This window comes from Lissotriton helveticus, chromosome 3_1 (assembly GCF_964261635.1).
Source record: "Lissotriton helveticus chromosome 3_1, aLisHel1.1, whole genome shotgun sequence".
Taxonomy (NCBI): Eukaryota; Metazoa; Chordata; class Amphibia; order Caudata; family Salamandridae; genus Lissotriton; species Lissotriton helveticus.
Window position 1 is genome coordinate 1821929051 of NC_136061.1, and position 18952 is coordinate 1821948002.

Genomic DNA, 18952 nt, shown 5'->3' on the forward strand with positions numbered 1-18952 from the left:
AGCCACTACAGTCACATTTGCGAAGCATCAAGGTGCCGATGTGAATCCAAAATGATGGACCATGAACTGGTAGTGAGTATATCCTACCACGAACCGCAGGTACCTCCTGTGTGACTGCAGAATAAGCATGTGGAAAAGCGCGTCTCACAAGTGGAGACACATCACCCAATCTTATGGTTCCAGTGCCAAAAGGACCTGAGCCAGGAATAGCTTCTTAAATTTCACCTTGCGAAAGAAGAGATTAAAGACCCTGAGGTCTAGGATCGGATGAAGACTGCGGTCCTATTTGAGGTCCAGGTCCTACCTAGAGTACTGCCCCTTTCCAATGTTCTTCTCTGGCACCAACTCCACTGCTCCATTCTGCATCAGGCTGCTACTTCTTGCTGCAGAAACGACAGATGGTCTTTTGAATGAAGGGACCTTGTGAGATGGATCTGGTATGGACTGTTGGAAGAGGACGGCCAAGGAAAAAGTGAAGCACCCACTATTCCAGCTCCAGCGAAGGTCTGGAGAAAAGATTAGAACCCCTCTTAACTTTGATCAGTGACTCTATAAGAAAGAAACAGAAGTTAATAAATAACACTACAAGAAAGAAGATAGCATTAAACAGGTGTGGGCTGGGGACATGAGGTGGCAGGAAATCAATAGTTAAACAGAGAAAGAATAATGATAAAAATGACCAAGAAAAATTAGCATGAGGCTAATAAAATGTGAGCATGAAGCAAATGTAGGGGGCAGCAAGTCAAAATACACCCCGGTCAGTCCCCTATGTAGGGGGGAGTGGTTTTCGAGGCAGAGTCATGGTGGCCTGCAAATATTTGTTTAAGGCATCCCAAAGACGTATGGGATATGCAGTGCTGTGTACTTTTGTATGTAGACTGTTATCAGAGCACAGCAAAGCCCAATATTTGACGAATGAGCTTGGGGATGTAGCTTTCCAAACTGCTAGTATTGTCTAGGCAAAAAGGGAGAGGAGGAGTGTTGTATTCCTGCTGCTCAGCCTAGAATGTTTGGTGTGAGAGCTAGTTAGAATGTTGAGTGTGAAAGACTGTCAGTTGGATGAAGGGCTGAGCGGCAGGAGGCTGCTCCTGGTGGGGTTTTCCTCTTCTTCTAATCTTACCATCATCTAACCTAGAATAAAGTACCTACAAGAAACTTCATGGACTACGCTACATTTATTTACAACAAGGAGATCCACTAGTACTGAAGAATGTTGATTGAGCTTTGAGGAGTAGGGGTTAGTGTGTATGCCCAAGGCTGTCGTTAAGAAACCAATTTCATTACAAGACCGGAGGCTATCATTATGCTTTACTCTTTAATGCAAACTCCACACAGACATACATCATAAAGAAAACTGTTCCATAACAGAACCTTAAAAGCATACAATAGGCCCATGCACATCACAGTCTACCTCTTTCAAATGTGGCTCCACACAGATAAGTACCTTGGTCTTTACTCCTCATTTTGATCCTGTAAGGCTGTTGAGTGTTTCTTTCTATTATCTGGCTTTTTCACAAGCTTGTCTCTGCTGCTCGCCATATTGGTGTCCCTCATTGAGCCTCATTGTTCCGGTCTCTTCATTCTTTGCGGAAATCCCTCCCTGTGCGGTCCCGCAAGGCTTATGTATGCCGGGACCTGACAGGAAGGCGGCACCTGTTAAGGAGACCATGTTGCAGCGACCGGACCTGGCCGGCCATTTCTCAGCTGAGGAAGGCCTTTCCCAGTGGGGAGCCGGGCCTCCTCGATGCCGAGGGCCGGGCCTCGATTAGGCGCCGAGGATTTGCCAGTATGTAGATTGCCCCAAGTAGGAGCCGTGCCTCCTCCGCGCTGACAACCAAGTTCCGATGCGTCCCCTGATTGAGACCCGTCGGGCATATTCAACAATTAATTAGGGCAGAACATTTTACTCCAATGCATCCCTCACGCATGACCGGTCTGCGTCTTCATAATTAGAGGGAAGCACTGAGCAATGGCTACATACTGTCGGCCCAGTGCTTGGCAACCTCATATTTTTTACACATAAGCAGACAGCTGATCGAGGGAGGAACACTGTGATGTCAATATATCAGTTGATAGGTGCAGAGCCTCTGTGATCAGACGTCTTTCCCATGACATTTTGGCTGGAGATCAGTTCATTGTTTCCAGTTTTAGAGCCTTTCTGGTTAGATCGTTACCCTCTCCTTCTTGTATTAACTAAAGTTAGGTTATTTTAGCATTTTTGAGGAACCTCAGGCTATCCAAGGAATTAATTATATTTAAAAACTTAGTTTTGGGGTTAACTAGGATTTACAAATCCTAATCTTGATTTTAAGAGGAAGATTATCTCTTTCTCTCTTATAAAACAAGTACTAATAAGTTTCTATGTATACTCCAGCTATTTTTATGTCTGATCAAGATATTGAGACCCTTGAAATTTCACAGATGCAATCTATTAAGGTACTGATTAAAATAATAATTCAGCAAGAGATGCGCTCTTGCATACAAAAGACCTTAGAGCAGGTCTTGAATAATAAGAGATCACCTGCTTCTGATGATGAGGATGAATATGGTTCAGCATCAGGAGCAGACTCTGACTGGGGTGTTAAAGGGGGCAAGAGAGCTAAAATGATTAAACATTTGGATAAATCTTTCCCTAGGAGGTCCAAACACCTCAACAAATCAGGAGTTCTAAGCACCTTAAAGACATTGGGTGCCTGACTTGGCACTAACAAGATTAGTGTTCGAAGCAGCACACTCCTTTTTTATGCTCAGGTGGGCACACAAGATTCTGACAGGAGGGAAGAAGAAGAACTTACGAAGGGAGGGGCCACTAGATGAATATATCTTTGACCTTGAACAAGGGGATGTAGATATGGATGACCTCCTTACAGAGGACAAAGCCCCATCTACCTGTAGGGGGATAGTGAAGGACCCTCTGGGGCAAGAGATGTTTTCCCCTCACAATATCAAGCACCCCACAAGTGCTGAATGGTGGCCCCTGGAGCACATGTCTCGCTTCATCTGGAGATGGATTTGAAACATCCTGGAAAATAAGGCTCGTAATATTCTCAGGTCTGAATGCTCAAGGCCCTTTATCCATGAATAAGTATGCCTAACACCCTATCTTGATCTAAAGCTTTTCTCTTTCCTCTTCAAGCTTGGCAGAGATCTCATGAAAGGTCTGGAGAGGTCCATTAAGACATGTCAAGATCGATTCTTGATGTGTTAGGTCCCCTTGCTAGAATAATGTAAATGTAGGTGTACTTATATAGCGCAAACCTGTCACCCAAAGGGCATCCTGGCGCTTGCTTAGGGAACCCGTCCTGGTATTCCCCTGTGAGAAACCCCGGCAGGGTGTCCACAAGGTGAAAGCCAGGCATCCCGCTGCGAGGGGCCGTAGTGGAGATTAAGCAAGCTATTGCCCAGAGTTGCAGAGTGTGACCCCGTGATTCGAGTAGGCACCGGTGCGAGAATTGTCGAGTCCGTGGAATTTTGAGCCCGAGACCCGCCGAGGCGGGGAATCGAACCCTGGTCCACGGTCGATCTCAGCTTCCGGGTCTGCCGCCTCTAACCACTGAGCCACGCTTCTCCACTAATAGATCTAGCGGAGAAAGTTTACATCAATCAGAGCCCTGTAAATATTGAACTTCTCAGGGGCTGTAGCCAGAGGGGGCTTTAGTTCTTTTTGGCAACACCAATGCTGGCCTAAATGCAGAACGGCGTAGAGTCATTTTAACCAAGTTTAGTCCTAAGCTGGGGGGTCTGGCTGAAAAGGAGCCCACTGTAAATCCTACGGGCTTCCTCTTCGGGGAGGATATGATCAAATAAATATGTGGCTTCTTTCACGGCTCCCGACAAGGCTCAATCTAGCATGAGAAGTGTGTTAAACCATGGAGTTTTTGGGTCAGCAAAAGAGGCCTTCCTGCAGGCTGAGCATTCCAAAGGCCCTAATTTACGCAAAGAGGTTTCAGAAGAGGCTTTCAGTCCAGTGTCTCAACTTCGTCCTACCCGCAGACAGGATATCCCTACCGTGCAAGAGGATCCATGTTTCATGGTCAAGGATTGCACAGTTTCCAGAGTGCGTACAAAGATTCCTCTTGTTTCTTCCTTCCTGGGAAGAGTGGGGGGCCGTCTCAGGTTCTAATTCCAGGCCTGGGAAACAATTACTCAGGACCCATGTGTTGCATTCCTATGCTGTACTCTTTTTCTCCTTGTTATATTGTTATTGTATGTGCAGCCTGGAATATGGAATGTGATGATGCTGTGCATCTTACATGTCATGTTCTAGATTCTACCATTGGCAGTTTAGCTGAATTTCGGTTGTTGTCAGACGTGCTGTGCTGTTCCTGATTCCTTATAATAAAATTCTGAACTTACTTGAATACTTGGACTTTTTTATTCAACAATGGCGACGATGGACTGAAGATTGTTTTCCTGCCACATTATTTGAAGCACAGGAGCGGAAAAATCTTCTCGAACCTACGGAATTTGTTTCCACGATTCATCTTCTATTAATTTGCATTCCGCAGTTGTTCTATGTTGTTCTGCTGCAAATTCGGAGTCTGCATGTTGTCCGACTTCGTTTTTATACATTTTTGTCAGTTTCATTGTTTTCTTCATGAAGTTTCGTGAGTAGTGTAGCCTTTACTAGTTGGAGTCATTCCTGATTGGCTATTGAAGCACTGAGTCTTTCCTTATTGGTTACCGGCTGTGACACGCAGTTTTCTATGACGTGTCGGCACAACGGTCAGGATTGGCTGCGCTTCTGAAATCCACATCAGCTCTCATTGGCCAAGCTTGGCGCATTGACATCATCACGCCAGCGGCCATTTTGTCAACATCGACATCAACATCGGGCTCGATCTTACTTTAATGGTGAGCTCCATTTGTTTTCTTTATTTTACTCACTGTTTTATGCAGCATTTTTCAACGTTTCACAACGCTGCGCACTGCTTCACATTACAATTACAGCGGAGATTATTGCAGCAGCGGAATTCTGTGGATTTATTCAAACTTGCTGGTAACTTATCTTTTCTACTACCACTGCGATTTGTTTTAATATTACTTGGAATCTTCTGGTAGTACTCAGCCTGTATTTCTACAATTATTTACCTTTTACCTGTTGCTGAATGACATTTTGGAATTTAGCTATTTATTTATTTTTAATACATTATTTTGCTCACTACACACGGTGATGTGCACACCCTATTCACTTCATTGGCTTTATATATTAGTGTTTGTAGTGTTATCGTTTGCTATAAGTTGTGTGAAATTGCTGTGTGGAGGTTTTATACTGGACAATAACTTTTCCAGCATGCAATTTGATCCTCCATCCAAATTTTTACAAATAAAGGGTGAGCCACCAATTCCTTGGACTAGGTGGAAGGAGGAGTTCTTCACGTACCTTAAAGCTATGGATGGTGAACGCATGTCTGCTGAAAGAAAGAAGAACATTTTTTTACACTGTCTTGGATCTGAAGGACAATTGGTGTATAGAACTCTTCTGCCTGTCAGATCTGGTGGTGATTTTAATGTGTATGATGAAGCTCTTTTAAGGATTGAGGGAAGATTTAAGCCTACTATGAGTATTGCTCTTAATAGATCTAAGTTTTAGACCAGAGTTCAAGATGAAAATTAAAGTTTTGATGAGTTTCTCACTGCTCTCCGTACATTATGTTTGCATTGCAACTTTGGCTTGATGACTGACAAAATGATCTGGGATCAAATCATTGTACATGTAAAGAGTAAAAAGGTTCAAGAACAATTATGGATTTTAGGTGATCCCAATTTAGAAACAACGATTAGCACTGCCAAAGCCTTAGAACAATCCGACAAATGGATTAAGTCACTTGATAAGGATACCAAAACTACTGCCCCTGTTTCTTCTAACACTTCTAGTGAGGTTAGTACTGTTAACACTAATGTAGCTAAGAATTCTTCCAATTATAAAGGGGATAGTAAGCCTAGACAAATTTATTGTTTCAGGTGTGGTAATCCTGATCATATTGATTCCTTTCCGCAGTGTCCTGCCATAGGTAAGCAGTGTAGCAAATGTGGTTGTTTTGGACACTTTTCTAAAATGTGCAAAAACACAGTCAATCCAAGAAAATCATCATATAATTCTCCTAGAATTACCAATGGTAAGGTATCATATGTATCGGATGAAGTGAGTAATTCTGCTGACAATCTTGAGTGTGGTATTGTTGTGTCAATTCAAGAATTGGTCGATATATCACAAACTGACAAGATACCTTCTCCCAAGTGTTTAGTGAGCATATTGGGTAAGGTGTTGGAACTCATGGCAGATTCTGGTTCTCCATGGACTATCATCACACGTGAGTATTGTACAGAATCTTTCGGAGACATTATTGATATCAATTCATTGTGTGAACCTGATATTATTGCTTACAATTTTGATGGTTCAAAAATTTGATTTCACAGGGTTTAAAGAAGTACTTATATCTTTCAAAAGCAGTTCAGCTGTTATCAAACTGTATGTGGCATACAAAGGAGTGAATGTATTGGGATGGGCAGATCAAGCCAAATTAAACATTGTCTTGAATCCCAGGATGAAGGACCCTGTATCTGTACTTACTGTATCTACTTCAGCTATTGAATCTGCTACAGTACCTATATCTAGTACTGAACTCACTCAATGTTTTCCTAATGTGTTTTCTTACAAGCTAGGGAAACTTAAAGGTTTTAGTCATAGAATCAAAGTTAAGTCTGGTTCTGTCCCTGTCAGACAAAAATTGAGAGGAGTCTCTATAAGTATTAGAAATGAACTTAAAAATATGCTGGACACAATGATTGGAGAGGGCATAATTGAGGAGGTAGAGTCTTCGGACTGGGTTTCTCCCATTGCTTTGTCCCTTAAACAGGATAAAAGCATCAGATTATGTGTGGATTTAAGAGCATTGAACACTAATCTAGTTACAGACTGTCACCCTCTTCCGAATATAAATGAAATGGCATGTATGTTGGATGGTGCGTGTGTGTTTTCAACCTTAGATCTTCGGTCTGCATACCATCAGATCGAACTTACTGAGGACTCTAAACATTTTACAGCTATCAAAAATCCTCATGGCCTCTTTCAGTTCAAAAGGATGCCTTTTGGTTTGGCTTCGGCTGCTTCAGTGTTCCAAAGGGCTATGTATCATATTTTTAAAGATGTGAGTGTGTACGTCAAGTGTTTCCAGGATGATATTCTTGTCTTTTCCAAAAACGAGAGCGAACATTTTATTAATCTTAAAGAAGTTTGCTCTAGACTAGAACAATATGGCTTAACACTCAAGGCCAATAAATGCAAGTTTTTTTGCAAATATGTGGAGTACTTGGGTCATACCCTTTCAGGCGATGGTGTTGTACCAAAAAAGGCTTTAGTTGATGCTATTATCAATGCTCCTGTTCCTGATGACAAAGAAAAACTTCTTTCTTTCGCAGGTTTATGCGAATATTATAGTAAATTCATACAAAATGTTGCTACTAAAATGGAACCTCTTAGAGAATTGTCTAGAAAATCTTCTGAATTTGTTTGGTCTGAGAGGCAAGATGCTGCTTTTAAGCAAATCAAAAATGATATCATTAATGCTCACACTCTGAGGTCATTTTGTCTTGACAAAAAATGCATCATTACAGTCGATGCTAGTCTTTATGGTCTAGGAGGAGTGCTTTGTCAGTGTTCTGATAAAGAAGAGTGGTGTGTTGCATTCGCTTCAAGAACATTGTCTCCTACGGAAAGCAGATACTCTGTAATTGAAAGAGAACTATTAGCTTGTATTTGGGCGGTTGAGCACTTTCGAAATTATGTTTGGGGAAATAGGTTCACACTCAGGACATATCACAAACCGCTGGTTGGGATTTTATCTCCTGGTGGTGGCTGGAACTCTACGGCTCGCATTGCCCGGTTAATGTCTCGTCTTCAAGAATATGATTTTGACATTGTTAATGTACCGGGTAGAAGTAATGTTACGGCCAATTTTCTTTCGAGATTACCTTGTCAGGAAGAATACATTTCAACCATTGAACAGGATGTTGATGTTATTGCCACAATAGGTGATTGTGTGTCTCAAGAATTCGTATCTTTATCTGAAAAGGAATGGTTTGAGGAGATGAATAATGATGTTTTATGTCAGCAGATCTCAGAATATGTAAAAAAAAGATGGCCTAAGGAAAAGTGCACCTCTGCTGACATGTCTTCTTTTTGCCATGTGTGTTCTGAATAATCTGGAGGTTTGCTGTTTAAAGGAGGTAAGATTATTCCTCCTGTTTCTATGCAAAAAAAATCTTGTAGTTGTCTCATCAAGGACATTTAGGGATGTCTTCTATGAAGCGTCTCATTAGGGCACATTTTTGGTGGCCTGGACTTGATAAGATGGTTTACAGGATGGTGCGAGAGTGTCCAGAATGTATAAACAGTGACAAGATGCTTCATGTGTCTTCAGCTCCTCTTAAACCTGTATCTTGGCCAAATCTTCCTTGGCAAAAAGTTGCTTTTGATGTATCAGGTCCTTTTAAACATCTTCCAGTTAATGCCCGTTATGCTTTGGTAATTGCCGCCTACCATTCCAAATGGCCTGAAGTTAAGTTTGTAAGCAATACCTCATCTCAAGTGATCATTTCTTTCTTAAAGGAAGTTTTCGCTCGGGAGGGTTCTCCTGAAATCATTGTCACTGATAATGGTGTACAACTCATCTCTCGTGAAATGGAACAATTTTTTATTAATTGTAATATCAAACATATCACCACATCCCTGTACGAACCCAGAGAAAATGGCCAGGTAGAACGCTTTAATCGTGTTCTTAAGGACAGTATTCAATCTGCTGTCTCGTCTGGTAAACCTTGGATGGATGTTGTGAGGAAAAAATTATGGACATATCGCATCACTCCACATTCAGTTACTGGGGTGAGTCCTTTTATGCTTCTTAAGGGCAGAGAACCATCTTTAGACATTTGCCCATGGTGGATTAAAAAAATTAATAAAACTAATGATAGGATTGAGGTTGAACCATTGCCAAACGTGTTGAAGATAAACAGAATAAGATGAGAATGTTATTTGATTCCAAGATGAATGTTAAACTTCCTCATTTTGTGGTGGGGGAATGGGTCAGGATCAAAAAACCTGGTTTCTTGGTGAAAGGATTTTCCAAGTTTTATCCTCCTATAAAGATTGTGAAAGTTTGTAAAAACAGTGTTATTACTCAAGATGGAAGGATATGGAATGTACGAAGGGTTGCTAAATGTAATTTTTCTAATAATTTGCACCAGTCAGACAATATTCATGACAATTTTTTCCATTCTGATCAATCTATAGCTTCCAGGGTTAAAAGCAATACCAGACCAAAGAAACTACCTGGAAGATATTCAGATTGATTGTTATACTTTATATATATATATTTTTTAATTGTTTTTATTTGTTTTAGGGGTAAGATGTGTTGCATTCCTATGCTGTACTCTTTTTCTCCTTGTTATATTGTTATTGTATGTGCAGCCTGGAATATGGAATGTAATGATGCTGTGCATCTTACATGTCATGTTCTAGATTCTACCATTGACAGTTTAGCTGGATTTCGGTTGTTGTCAGACGTGCTGTGCTGTTCCTGATTCCTTATAATACAAATCTGGAACTTACCTGAATGCTTGGACTTCTTTATTCAACACCATGGATTTTAGAAACTGTTCAGGGTTTAAGGATAGAGTGTCTAGAGACTACCCTTCAATCTTATATCCCCAAAAAGCCCAGTTCTTCCTTTAGATCTGGTGAAAGTAGTGAAGGAAGAAGTGAATTTTTTGCGACAGAAGGGCATAAAAGTGGAAGTATCCTTAGAGGACAAGGTTTTCGTAATCGCACTCTTGTAGATAAAAAGATCAAGGGATGGAAGCCTGTAATAAATGTGAGGGACTTGACCCGGTATCTTGCTTACAGACACTTAAAAATGGAGGGCATACACCTCCTGAGAGATATGTTATTAGAGGAGGGCTGATTAGTAAAGCTTGACCTAAAGATGCTTATTTCACCATCCCTATGGCCCAGGAGTGCCAATGTTATCCCCGGTTCACTTGGCATGGTCGTTCTTTACAATTTCAGGCTCTCCCCTTCGTTCTTTCTTCAGCACTTTGGTGCTTTACAAGAGTAACGAGAGTGGTCTCATTTTACCTCAGGGAGAGAGGAATACATAGGATTATATACCTGGATGATATTCTAACTATGTCCCAACGTCAGAATCAGATTTTGCAAGATATGAAGACTGTTATAATAATTCTTCTGGAGAAGTTAGGTTTCAAATTAAACGGAGAAGTCTATTTGTCCTCCTACCAGGTCTCCAGAATTTCTCCAGTCATCCTGAGCCGTGTCCGGCCATTTAAATTGCCACCACGTGGTTGTGGCCTCCAACAAGATTTAGTCCAAACTTGTCAGATGCCGAAACAATGTGGACACACTTTCAATGGGAGACCACAGCTCAAGATGACTGGACAAATCTAAAGGAAATGGTCTTGCTAGTACTGCATGGAAGGTCTAACTTTGCCGTCCTGCAACGTATCGCAGAGGATTCATAAACTATGTCTGTATAAGAAACACTTGATGGGCAAGTCTTCTTTAAGGATTGAAGACAAATATACAATTGTGTTGAGGCTCTGAAGAAGCCCGTAAGTGGGAGAAATGTGTTGGCTGTACAGAAAGTGTTTTCTCCAAATCAGAAGTTTTTCAAGTAAAGAAAATAACCTCTTGATTCATCTATGTGGGATCAAATAGCATTTTGCTACTACTTGAGCTTTTGTTTGAAGTTGCCTCCCTATTATATTTTTTTAAAATTGTATTATTCATGGCTTAAATTTGTGGCTAGCTATTTGAGGTGAGCAAACACAAGGAGATTGGATAGAGCCCTGAAACTTTTCAGACACTCACCCCCAGCCACAGATCTGGGTTGAATCCATCATCATTCTTTAGCTCACATCGCCACGTCAGTTCAGACCCAGCCACATGCAAATCAGTCTTGACCCAATTCCCCTTGGGAATAGTCCAGCATAAACTGCCAAACCAGGTCTTACCTGTACCGGAAACAAGCATCCTGGCACTGGGTTCAGGGTTCACCCCTCATCAGCCAGGCTAGCTTAAATCCAGTGGTAAAGTGATCAAGGGGCCATCACATCTGGGCATACCCTGCCAACTTAGGGTGAACAAAGTAAACACAAGGAGAGATGGATGGAGCGCTGAATCTTTTCAGACACTCACCCCAGTCACAGATCTGGGTTGAATCCATCATTGATCTTTAGCTTACTTTGCCACCCCAGTTCAGACCCAGCCACATGCAAATCCATTCCATTCCATTTGTGTACTTTGTTTTGGTCAATAGACCATAAAAAGTGCTTGTGCAATAATTATACAGTACACTAAAACAATTATTATAAAAATACACCTTCAAATAACCAGCGTGATCCTAGTTGCGAACAATACAGTTAGTGGGTCTGCACCCATTTGAATGCTGAAAAGGGATATGCAATATAAATACTAACCAGTTAAAAGTAAAAATATACAATGCTAAAAGTTTGGCAAACAATACAATCTGTTGACCCAATGGAGTACTTAGTGACATATACCATTGCTTACCGCCATCAATGAAATCTCAAGCCTTCTGATGCCCAGAGGCCTGCAAGATAGAGGTAACCCCTGTAATAAAATTACATAAAATTGGTATTCACTTATCTCACAGATTTAAAATCGACTAAAACCCTGCTGAAAACAGTATTAACTTTTATGAATTAAATTGATATGGGGCAAGTCACAGATAAAAACGGTTTGACTTTAATCTGCGGGTTGTTTTTCAAAATCGACTTAGGCACACACCACAGAGATTAAAAAGTGCAACACAGCAAATACGATTGGCATTTGGGTATTATATGTCAGAAGCCTAAATACATCTTCACAACACTTGGACCCTAAATTTCTACACAGTTGAATCAACCATCTCTGTCTGGCATTTTTGTAGCCCGGACAGAAGAAAAATACACGAAGTTCTGTCTCCTCCTCAAAACTACAGGCGGGACACCCTAAGGGTGAGGTGCCTGCCTATTTATTAGAAAATGCACCCAGGGGAAGGGACCCATGTTTAAATTGTACATATAGTTTCCTGGCTAATGCCGGTTGTATTTCGTCCAGGAAAGGCTCTAAGCTATAATAGTCCTTGATTTTCATAAAGTTAACAGTTACAGAAACTATAGCTGAGCTCTCTTGTAGTTGGGCAAGTTTGCCTCCCTATAGCTCCTGACCAGTTCTTTTCTTGTTATTTCAGGATGCTACCTCTGGATTGCTCCATAGCTTCAATATTCCTATACTACGGAGTGCTTCCCTAATATATGCAAACCACACCATTTCACCTGCACCCGGTAGAGCCAATACCTCTTTTAGCTCTGACCTATATTCGGCCAGTTCCGGGGTTACCCATAGGTGATGCCAAAAGGTTAAATGTCTATAGCCAATTTCCTCTAAGTCCACATGCAGTGGGGTAAGTAGGGAACTGAGGGGGAGACCAAATATCTGCCTAGTGAAATGTTTCTTAAAAAACAGTGCCCCCAGAGTTCAGCCCCGTACCTTTGCAGCACCCCTTGTTTGCATTTTGTAGATCTCCATAAATGGACCAGCGTGTTTGTGAAAGAGTTCATAAATAGCTCGGCCAGCCCCCCTGTTGTCTGTGCTAACTTGAGGCTTAATTTATCTAATAGCCCCCAATCCATTTTTTCCATTAAGGTGAGACCTCAAATACTGATACCCTATCAAACGGGATACCATTCAAGAGGGAATTAGAACATGTCAAGCTAACTGGGTTGAAGACCATTTATTTAGTCTCCTATATGTTGATCTCCAGCCCCATGCTGTTACAAAAAACACCAAAGCTATTGAGGATCCTATAGATACCCATTGGTGACTCAGAAAGCAAAAGAGTATCATTGGCAAACATCATTGCCGACACTTTCCTATGCGCTAATTTCAGGGCATCAATGTCCTTCACCACGTTTAATAGATCAGCCAATGCATTTATATATAAGCATAACAGGGTAGGTACGAGCACGTATCCTTGTCTGACTCTTCTGTTAATTGCAAGTGGTGTGGTAAGTTCACCATGCTTCTCGTACCTGATTTGGGTGTAATTGCCTTAATGTAACCTCCTGAGCATGTACCAAAGATAGATGGGAACCCCAAGATCACTAAGTACAGCCCAAAGTTTGTCCTTGGGTACCAGAGCAAAAGTGGTTTTAAGTCCACAAATATTAGATAGAGGCTGCCACCCTCTATAGACACTGTTTTCCAATAAGATGTTGGAGCCTAAATATTTGATCAATGGTGGAGATGTTTTTCCTAAAACCTGCTTGGAATGGATTCGAGATTTTATGCTCATCCATCCAGGCCTGGAGATGGTCCAACAGTACCCGGGCAAAAATGTTCTGGGTTACATCAATTAAACAAATGGGTCTGAAATGAATAGGCGAAAGTGGAAAGCCTTTTTTGTAAACTGGAAGGATTTCAGCTCCAGCCCATGTTGTGGGGATGGTCGCACAAGTTACTACTTGTGTAACAATATATCTGTAAGAGACTCAGTTAGTGATAGATTTCTTACCCTAGAATATTCCCAGGCGTCAGACTGGATCTGGAAAGTTTTGCTACCAGTACCTCTGCGCATCAGTAGGTGGCATTGTGCTGCTCCGCGTCTGTCGCTGGTGAAGTAAGCACCGAGATGATGTCACGGAGACTACTTAGGCGCCACCCATGCGCGCTGACGTCAGTTCTGTACACGACTTTCCGTGCCAGGAACGTAGAGCCATGCAAGGAGCTGACCACTGGTGCCAAGAAACTAGGGCACTTAAAAGGGATGTCCTTAACGTACGAGTTACTTACCTTCGGTAATAATGTATCTGGTAGAGACGATTCTAGCTGCAGATTCCTTAACGTAGAATTATCCCCAGGCGTGACACTGGATCCGGAAAACTCTTTGCCACAGCATCCCTGCGCGCCGGCACCACGTGACTCCGCCCTGACGTCGTCCACGTTCATGAAGTCAGCGAGGATACACAAGTCTCACCCCGGTGCACCTACGTCAGATTTCTTTGGATAACTTTTCCGCGCCACAACGCGGAGCCATCACAAACAAAAACCTCTGAGAATACTGGAACAGTGTGCGAAAAGATCAGCTAACAGAAAGGGAATAAAACGTATGGTGTAGAACAGCACCATCCAGAATAGTGCCAGACACTATGGCATCAAAAGTCATGGAAGGAAAGACCAGAACACAGCCACTGCAAGCAAGCCTGCAAACAATACGACAGCCTCCCAGGGGGCAGAAGCATGTGAAAAATTGCACAGCAGACGAAGAAGTCTGCAACCACAGCCCAGAATAGAGAAGGACATCAAGGCCAGAACGGAAGAGGAACAACTATTCACCCTGAGACAACACCAGCAGGGAGAAACATCTCCCGAAAAGCGATAAGGGTCAAGATCCAGCCAAGAGTCCTCAACCCTAAGGATTGCAGAGGAGTCATAAGTGCAATCAACGAAAGAAGGAGAGCACGAGCAGACCCCCCACTGTAGACCAAGGTACAAGGGCGCAGAAGCACCCATGAAATGGTCAACCAATCACCAAAAGGGAGAAATGGAGCAACAACAAGACTAGCATCCCCCAAGGGAAGAAAAGGCACTCGCAGAAGACAACCACCCGGAGGCAGGAGAGAGCAGAAGACCAAAGAAGGGTCCTCGCAGAATGGGGAGGCACGGCTGGTCATGAAGGACTCTGCGGATAGAATCGTCTCTACCAGATACATTGTTACACAAGGTAAGTAACTCGTATATCTGATAGAGACTACTAGCCGCAGATTCCTTAACGTAGAATAGTTATCCTGCCATACCCAAGGGGAAGGAAGGTCTGCAAGAGGACCTCTCCAGCTCGGGCGAATACCAGACCCCAACAGGGGACAGGCACAGGGACAGGGAGAAAACAGCCCAGTCCTCCCCAACAGGGGATGAGTTACAGGGACAGGGGAAGGAGCTCAGTCTCCTCCAAGCAGAAGAGAACCTCAGCCTTGTGGAAGAACACCGGCCCCACAGGGGATGTTGCAAAATGACAAAAGAGGTAGCCCAGCCCTCACCAAGCAGGAGACAGCGAAGGCAAGATGAAAGGAGGCCAGTACACATCAAGGCCAGCCAATGTACCAGAGACCTCCACCGGAAGCCCTAGAGGTAAGGCAACGCAGAGGAGTACCAAGGCAGAAGACTCCAAGGAGAAAGGGTAGAAACGAAGATAAGAGCCCTTCACCGGAACACACCCAAGGGAGAGGGCAGCCAAATCCATCACAGCTGGAAGTCAACAGGCCAGACAGAACAGTGCCTCAGCACTAATCAGGGGGGTGAAGAAAAACATAGTCTCACAAGGCTCCAGCGAAACAAGAAGCAGGGGCACTAGGCTCCACCCCAACGTCCCTGACCGTGGACCAGAAGAGCAGGCGGCACAGCTGGACGCTGATAAGCACCACAAAACTAAACATCTAGATTACACCTGTCAGGTGGCGCAGTTGGACGCTAACAAGCGCCACGAAACTGAACGCCCAGACCACATCGGCCTTCAACAAAGGCGAGGCCAGAAAAAATCCCGAACAACCCCAGAAGGGGGCCGCTCCGAACAGAACTGATCCTCGAGGAAGAGCTACCAGCCAAAAGATAAGCGGAGAAACAAGTAGGGCGAACCAAGCCGTCAACACAGGAAAGAACCCTTCTGGAGCACCAGACAGAGGACCAGGCCAAACAGCAGACAAGGGCAAAAACACCGCAGCACAACGCCGCAGCTGACCAAGAAACCGCACCAGCGGCATACAGCGGCATACAGCGACACCAAGAAAGGCGAGAAACCCGTAAGGAGGAGTCCACCCCATCCCAGTGTAAGACAGGGCTATACGATAGCTACAAGTACCCCACAAAGGGTAGGACACGTCCCAAAAGTATGCGAACCACTCTTAGGGAAGACAATCCCGCATCAGAGAACAAACTATAAAACCTGCGGCAGAAACCACAGAAGGATTAGTAAGCAGCCAAAAAGTACACTCTTGCCAAAAAAGGGGGGCTGAACCAGCAGCCAACTGAAGCGGTGGGCCAACCAAAGGACCCAGAGGGCACAGCAAACCTCACAGAAAGTGTAACGGTCACTCCACCAGATTCCAGGAGTAAGTGGGATAACACCTCCCACCAAGACCCGGAGGATAAACAGACCAACCCACTGAGGAGGAGGACGGAGCCCCCCAAGAAGACGATGAATGGCAGAGTCCGCATGAAGGACCCCGTCAAAGGGTAGGTCAAGCAGACGCTCCCTAATATTTTCAGGAAAAACAGCGTCACGCAGCCAAGCATGGCGACGGAGAGCCACAGAAGTTGCCATAGCACAGCCGAGACCATCAGCAACATCCAAAGCTGAACGAAGAATGAACGCAGCCAACTCCCTACCATCCAACGCATGGCCCCTCAGATCAGCACGTGCACCCTCATGAGAAACATGGGAAAGAAGGGACTCCACAGAGTCCCACAAGCTGGAAGTAGCCCTGGTCAACACACACAAAGTGTTAAGCGCCCGAAAGGCAGCACTGGAAGAAGCAAAGTCATTACTCCCCCAAGAATCTAACCACCGGGCATCCCGAGACGGAGGAAACAACACCACAGGAAAGCACAGAAAAGCATTCCACAGAAGAAAGCCTTGAGTAGAAGGGTGGAAAGAAAGACAGACCGGGTCGTGCAGAGCAGGACGATGGGGATGCAGTAACGCCTGTTCACCAGATTGCCTGTGGCAGGGCGCCCTCAAGAAGAGAAGTATGGAGTGACACTTAAAAAGGAAGGAACAACTCCAGTCCACCAGAGCCCTGGTGGAGAACTTCCAAAAGGTTGTCTGTAGGAAATGGCGTGACTGGTTCACCCATCCTCAGAATACCAGCAGCCGTGGAAATAGCCCGGACAAAGGCAACACTGGCCTAAGTAGGGCCCCGTGGAGGAGAAAGCAATTCCTCCGTGGGTGACGACTGCAGACTGAGCCGCCCATCTCCAAGTCCAGAGGGAAGCGGACAACCCCCGAACAGGGGAACAGATGAATGAGGGACTGGCGGGGCCTCAGGGGATTTTCGAGGATTTAGGCCGTGGGGGGCGGCGAGGAGCCCTCCCTGGAAGGGTCAGAGTCAGAGTCAAAACCACTTTATTCGATTATTAAAAATCATAAAAGCATGCTATACAAAAAATAAAAACTGTTGCTCAGATTTATCATAAAATCAATTTAAAAGAAGAACACAGTATCCCATTAAAAATCAGTTAATCATATACATTACACTTCTGTTATCAAATAATCCCTCTCCTGTTGTACAGCTAGTCTTAACCTTCTACTACGGGATGATGTGACCAGACAACTTGCCACACCAAACATAATTACAAGCGATTCCATTAGTTGCAAGTGGAATAATAAACCTTTTTCTGGCTTCATGATAAAAGGAACAAAAAAACATAAAGTGCATAGTGTCTTGCAGCGAATAGTCATCACATTTACATGGTGCACTGTCCTCAGGCTTGCTCCTCCCCTGTATGTTACTTAGAACCATATGGATTTGGTTAAACCGAAATTTTGTTAACAACCATCTATGGAAGGGGATCGTAACAATAGAAAGATACGGTTACATGGTTAACCACTTGGATGCTAAGGCACTTGAAGGATTTATAAGTAAATTCCATTTAAATGAATGGGCAGTCCATGACGAGCCCATCTCGTCATCAGCGTGGAAGGGGTTATTAAGGATGAAATGAGCAAATAATGGGCCCTAACCATAGGTTTACCTATTTCTTCAGATTCCCGCTCAGTCTCACAAGACTTGATGAAATTTGATTTCACCCAAGTTAGATCAGCTTTAGTCAGCCCCTCAGGATTAAAGAAAATATCGGAGCGCCCCAGTTTCGTGGTTATCATTTTAATATAGGTTAGCCACTGAATTTCCTTCACCTTCCCAAGCTTCATACAATCCTTGATTATCTTGTGATTTAATGTAAGATTGGGGTTCAACCATAATCTAATCCATAGTAGGATGGGAGCCATATTTATTGTGTCTGCAATATAACCCATCCCCAGCTCTAGGTAAATCGCAAAGGTGGCGGTTGATTGTGGAAGACCCAGAAGGGCACGGAAGAATTTATTTACTTCTCTTTGGACGGAATCTGCTTTTACGTATCCCCAAATTCCTGCCCCATACCTAGCTATTGACATGGTTTTTGCCTTGTATATGGCTAAAATTGCTTCACACGGTTTTCCACCCAGTCTTTTTGCAAAGCCTAATATTGCATCAGCCGAGCTTCTCACTGCGTTCATTTATTTGTTTGAAAAAAACTAAAAGAGAGTTATCAAATGCAGCCACATTTCTGGCTTAATCTCCTTAATAATGAAACTAATATTCTTAGTTGGGAAAAAGTTGTGCCTTCTTTCTGCGGTGGAATATGTCTCCACAGAAGTTGAATTAATTGCAGTACATTATGTTGTTGTATCTGTTACATTGACACATAGGGAAAGTTTAGTTAGTGGATTTCATGATAATATCTACATTACAATATTGGGTATGTGAACATTATGAGTGTCAAGGGTTGTTTTAATTGTACTTTTCTCCCTTCTGCAGGCGAATGAAGAACTAATTACAGCTTCCATTTTGAAATGGAAGATGCCAGAAATCATGCTCACAAGCAGCTGAAATTGATGGAAGAATGGGCCTGAAAAATGCAGAAAGTGATGCTGACGATGTATAATTACTAATTACATTACGTGTGAGTTTTTGTTATTAGATCATAATCGAGCTCGGTGTTGATAGAGTTTTGTGCATTTATGTTTTTGTGCATTAACAATGAAAAGAATGTGGTTATTCACTTGATTTCACATATACACATTGATATAACTTCAACAACTTATAATCTTTATTCGGT

At 43.2% G+C, this 18952-nt stretch overlaps 1 long non-coding RNA gene across 1 annotated transcript in view; it reads right to left on the reverse strand.

Annotated features, from left to right (window-relative positions):
• Positions 1-420: 420 nt before the first annotated feature.
• The window catches only part of LOC144825171 (uncharacterized), a 180301-nt gene continuing 161769 nt past the window's right edge, over positions 421-18952 (reverse strand). The window contains exons 3-4 of the long non-coding RNA XR_013609313.1: positions 11588-11647; positions 421-549 (exon numbers count right to left, since the gene is read on the reverse strand). This is a non-coding gene — a long non-coding RNA (uncharacterized LOC144825171). The remainder of the gene's footprint in view (positions 550-11587; positions 11648-18952) is intronic.